The following is a 5,318-nucleotide window of genomic DNA, read 5'->3' as shown; positions in this document are numbered from 1 at the left end:
CCATTTCAAAGGCAGGTGTAATAGTAATGAACTCCTTCAGCTTTTGTTTCCCTGGGAAAGTCTTCATCTCTCCATCATTTTTGAGGGAAAGTTCTGGCAGCATAGTATTCTTGGTTGGCAGGGTTTTTTCTTTCAGTGGTTTCAATATATCATCCTGCTCCCTCTGGCCTGCAAGGTTTCTGCTCAGAAATCCACTGATAGGCTTATTGGAGCTCTCCTATATGTGACAAGTCTCCGTTCTGTTGCTGCTTTCAAAATTCTCTTTGTCTTTAAATTTTGACAGCTTGATTATGATACATTGAGATTCATCTCATTTGAAGCTGGGCTTCAAGAACGTGGATGGCTGTTTTTTTCCAGATTTGCGAAATTTTTATCCCTATTTCTGTAAACAAACTTTCTTCTTCCCCTCACTTTTCTCCTTATGAGGTTTCCATAATGCATATATTGGTTCACTTGATGGTGTCCCGTAAGTTTCATAGGCTTTCTTCAGTCGTTTTCATCCTTTCAATTTTTTGCCCCAATGTCCGCAGAATTTTAAGTGATCTGTCTTTGAATTTACTGATGCTTTCTTCTGCTTAATCATGTCTGCTGTTGAACACCTCTTTTGAATTTTTTAAATTTCAGTTATTATATTTTAGCTCTAGAGTTTTGGTTTCTTTTTCATGATTTCTCTTTTTTAAAAATATAATTTCTCTGAATTTTTCAGTTGTTTGTCTGTGTTCCTTGTGACTCACTGAGTTTCTTTAAGATTTTTAAAAATTATTTTTGGTAAGGTAATTCATTGATTTTCATTTTTAAAGAATCAGTTACTAAAGATTCAATTCATTCTTTTTGATGGGGTCAACTTTCCCTGATTCTTCATGTTTGTTATAACTAATGGAAGCAGTCTCCTCTCCTTTACAGATTGCTTTAGCAGGATCAAACCTTCACCCATCATCCCTGGTACAGATTCTGATAGCTCCTCAAATATTTTCTGTAAGTTTGTCTTCTCTGAGTTGTACATGTAGATTCTTAACCACAGGGATTTACTGGGTTCACCCCCAACAGAAGACCATAATTTCTTCCTTGCTTTTGCATCTGACTGCTGTACTATGGACCAGAACATTGGGGGCATGCCAGTTACGTGTGTTCACAAACACTCAGATGTGTGGCAGGCCAGGAATGAATCAGTAAATAATTTCTCAACATTTACACTAATTTATTTCATTCTCCACTAGTAATGTTGCAGAGAAGGAATGTGAAAGAATGAGTTTTTCATCAATTCTACGGCCTTGGGGGAGAAATTACTCCCTTGTGAACTGCGTGTGTGACCACAATGGGCTGAGGCATGTAGACAATGCTGAAGGCAGAGGTGAGTATGAGCAGAGGTTCACAGTGAGGTAGGTGAATCACCAGTGAGTCCAATCAACCCACAGGGACAGGTGCAGCATGGAGGTTGTGAGCACTGAGGTGGGGAGATGCAGCAGACCTGCACAGGAGACAGCAAGGAGGGATCATGTGTCTATGGTCACCAAGGTTAAACATATTAATGTTTATTTTATAGAGTACACTTGAATATTTTTGTAGCCTCAGAGAAAAAATAAAATTTCCTCACCAAATATATTTACAACCACCCAGTTTCCCTCCCAGTTATTAAGCTTTGTTCAAATTGGAAAGCTGAATTCAATATCTACAGAGTATTGTTTTCCTAATTCTGACTGTGTACTGAGGAGAGGAGTACAGTAGACAGAATAAGATGCAGAGTATGTGGGCAGCAAAATGTCAGATGAGGTATCTCTGAGCTCTCACTCCCCCACAGTTACATCAAAAAATAAAAATACACACACACAAAACCAAGCCACTAGAATCAGTATGAATCAGCTGAGGATGTTAGTCAAGGAGAACCAAGAAATGGCAGCCACAGTCTCTTGTGATGTCTTCTCCCACCCTACTGGAAGGCAGTGGTGTGTGTATATTTCTGCATGGAGTCCCAGACTAGCCGAAAGTGCTTTAGTGTTATGAGAGCAGAAACACTGAGTCTGCCACTGGGGGCCTGAGGCTGAGTGTGTCTTGTTTTCTGAGACTTCAGTGTACACAGAGTTGGTATGATGGCATCCAGGTGCAAAGTAACATTTGTTCCCTTGGGCCGTCTCTGTCACACTATTTCCAGAGAAAAAAGACCCTGTCCAGCAGAGATGGACTAGACTGCTGTGGGCCAGGCCTGATAGTCTCTGCGTTGGAATGCTGGGGCACCAGTGTGCATTATCAGGGGCTCCCAGGATGTGGGAGCAGACCTACGACTTAGGGATACCTGGTCAAAGGGTCAGTGGGAGGGGTCCCCCATCCCCAGTCAGTCCTAGGTATGAGTGGGGCCTTGGAGGAAGGGGCTGGGATGCTGCTGCTCCAACGTATGATTTGATGTGCCAGGCAGCTAAGGGTGACACACCATAGCAAGAGCAGGTGCAGGGTCGGGAGTAGTGGTTCATCTTTGTTTCTGGGATATTCTGGTTTCTGGCTCCTGACACCAGGATCTTCCTTTATTTCTACCTCTCTGGATGCTCCTGTTTGCCAGCATAGACAACAGATTTGTGTTGTCATATTGGTGGCAAGGTCCTCAAGGTCATGCTCAGATTTGGTGACACCTTAGGACTCAGAACTCTATGAAACTGACTCCTGAGGTCAAAAACACACCACACGGCCCAAGGCCCTCACCATAAATCCCACTGTTAGGATAAACTTCCCAAGGCCTCAACTACACAAAGACACTCTTAGCAGGCAGGATATGCCAAGGGCTAGAAGTTTCCTCCCAGGAGCCAGACAAGGCCAGGCCCTTCTTTGGAATGCACAGGTTCTGAATGGTCCTACCCGGTTGAACTCACTCTTAACCACACAGTAAGTTTTCACTTCTCTGAAATAAATATCCAAGGGTTCAGTTTCTGGGTCTTATGTACTTGTGTTTTTGTTTGTTTTGTTTTGTTTTATGTTTTAAAAGCTGCCACCCAGTAAGAGCGCCAGAAGCAGGTGTTGAGGGTCAGGCCCCAGGCTGCACAGGTTCCCATGGCACTGGGTACCAGCCCCTCACAGCGGGCCGCTCCTTAATTTGTTGTCAAAGGGCTTCTACATCTGTTCTGCGACTTTAGCAGTGCAACCTTGGCTGGGAACACGTGGAGCCCCAAGTTGTGGGCTGGAAAAGCTGGAGGCAAGAGCCATTGGCTGACTCACCTGAGTCCAGCCAGCCGGTGGGGAGAGGCAGGACAGGACTCAGAGGCTTTGATTGCACAGGGCTGTTCTCAGCATGGGCTCCTGGCCTGGCAAAGGCAGCAGCAGCAGCACTGGAGAGCTGTCAGAAATGTAGGTTTTCGGACCCCTCTGGAATCCGCCTAGCTGTGGAGTGGCCCTCCATGTGATGGTGTTGCTTGAAAAGTTTGAGAACCACTCTGTTATGGAGTACTCAGAGGCTGCACCAGAGTCCAGCCCTTTAGGTTAAGAAAAGCGGAAGGACATACTGAATGCCAGCGGCAAATTAACTGAGGTCCTTGAAGAGGCTATCACTCTGTTAAATGGAGTGTCCCGAGCAAGAGAAGCGGTCCTAGGTGCCCAGATTCTTGTTTTGGCTTCAGATTTTGGCAAAGAGAAAGCAAAGCAGCTGTGCTCAGATCTGAACTCATTTGACATGTGTTGAAACTCTACTGGCATATATGGGTGTAAATCTGTCAGAAACTGAAGAACTCATCCATAACGAAGATAGTTCTGATTTTTATTTCACAGTCTATGACTCCTGGAAAATATCAGACAAAACAGCAGAAAACACCTTTAATAAAACCCATACAATCCACTTTCTGTTGGATTCAATACAAGATTTCCCTGTGCCAAAGCCCCAAATCAAACGTCCAAGAAAAGTTTCTATGATTCAGGAGGAGCGGGCAATGCCTGCCCAGTTAAAAAGAAGGGAAGACTCTCATTAAGAAATAGCAGAGAAAGAAGTAGAATCTTGGGATTGTTGCAGACACGTATTCGAGAAGCTCCTGCTCCCCCACTGTCCTTTGACTTTGTGGTTGATCCACATTCTTTACCCCATACAGGGGAAAACATCTTTCATGTTCCCTTCGTTATATGAGAGGTTTTGCAAGAATAAGGCTTGACCAATACCGACTGCAAATAATAGAGCCTAATAATATTAACAAAGAAAGTGAGGGAATTTACCAAAACACTCATATTAGGAATCAAGGGATTCTAGCTTTAAAGTACCCTGACTGGGAGATTGTGAACACCTTTGAGATTTCGGCGCCTGGGATTACTGTGGGCAGCAGAGGCTAAGTGCATGATGCCAGTGGAAGGACTCTAATGGATAGTGAAGTCCAAGAAGGAAAGCAGCGTGTATTATATATAGTGTATGATTCAACATTTTAAAAGGTAGATTGCTTTTAGCGAAATGTAGCTTTTGATAGTTAATGAATTTGTCATGGTTGTTTATGATTAAAGGAAATTCACTGCCATATTTTTTTTAAAAGCTACCACACTTTTTCCCATAGTGGCTGTATCAGTTTTAATTACCACCAGCAATACGAATGATCCAGATTCTCCACATCCTCACCAGTATTTGCTACATTTTCTCTATTGTTTAAAGCATTCTGGTAAATTTGCCATAATATTGCAGTATGATTTCAAATTTGTGTTTCTGAGAAATAGCTAACATATTTTCCTGTGCTTCATTGCCATCTCCCCCTCCTCCTCAGGGAAATGTCAGTTCACATCTGTTGCCTAATGTAATTTTTCCCCACTGTGGCATTTGGAGTTTTTTTTCACGTGTTCTGGATACTACCCTTTGTCAGATATGCAGTTGGCAAATACTTCCTTTTGTCTGTACTATGTCATTTTATCCCTTTAAAAGGGACTTTCACAAAGCTTAGGTTTTGAATTTTGATGAATTCCAATTTACTCTTTTCTCTCTTTCTTTTTCTTTTTTTCTCTCTTCCTCTCTTTCTCTCTTCCTCCCTTCCTTCCTTTCTTTCTTTCTTTTTCTCTCTTTCTTTCTTCTTTCTCTCTTTCTCTCATTCTCTTTACCTCCCTCCCTCCCTTTCTTTCTTTTCTTTTTCCTTCCTTCCTTCCTTCCTCTTTCTTTCTCTCTTCTTTCTTTCTTTCTTTCTTTCTTTCTTTCTTTCTTTCTTTCTTTCTTTCTTTCTTTCTTTCTTTCTTTCTTTCTTTCTTTTTCTCTCCCTCTCTCTCTCTTTCTTTTTTTTCCCCCATTTATTTATTTTATTGCATTTTAGGTTTTGGGGTACATGTGAAGAACATGCAAAATTGTTGCATAGGAACACACATGGCAGTGTGATTTGCTG

The 5,318-nt window shown here is 42.3% G+C and overlaps 1 pseudogene; it reads left to right on the top strand.

Annotated features, from left to right (window-relative positions):
- The window catches only part of LOC108282504, a 12,211-nt pseudogene extending 7,915 nt beyond the window's left edge, over positions 1 to 4,296 (top strand).
- Positions 4,297 to 5,318: the final 1,022 nt, after the last annotated feature.

The sequence above is a fragment of the Cebus imitator genome, unplaced genomic scaffold, assembly GCF_001604975.1.
Source record: "Cebus imitator isolate Cc_AM_T3 unplaced genomic scaffold, Cebus_imitator-1.0 Scaffold242, whole genome shotgun sequence".
Classification (NCBI taxonomy): domain Eukaryota; kingdom Metazoa; phylum Chordata; class Mammalia; order Primates; family Cebidae; genus Cebus; species Cebus imitator.
Note: the sequence above shows the minus strand (reverse complement) of the source record. Positions and strands in the feature narration are given on the sequence as shown.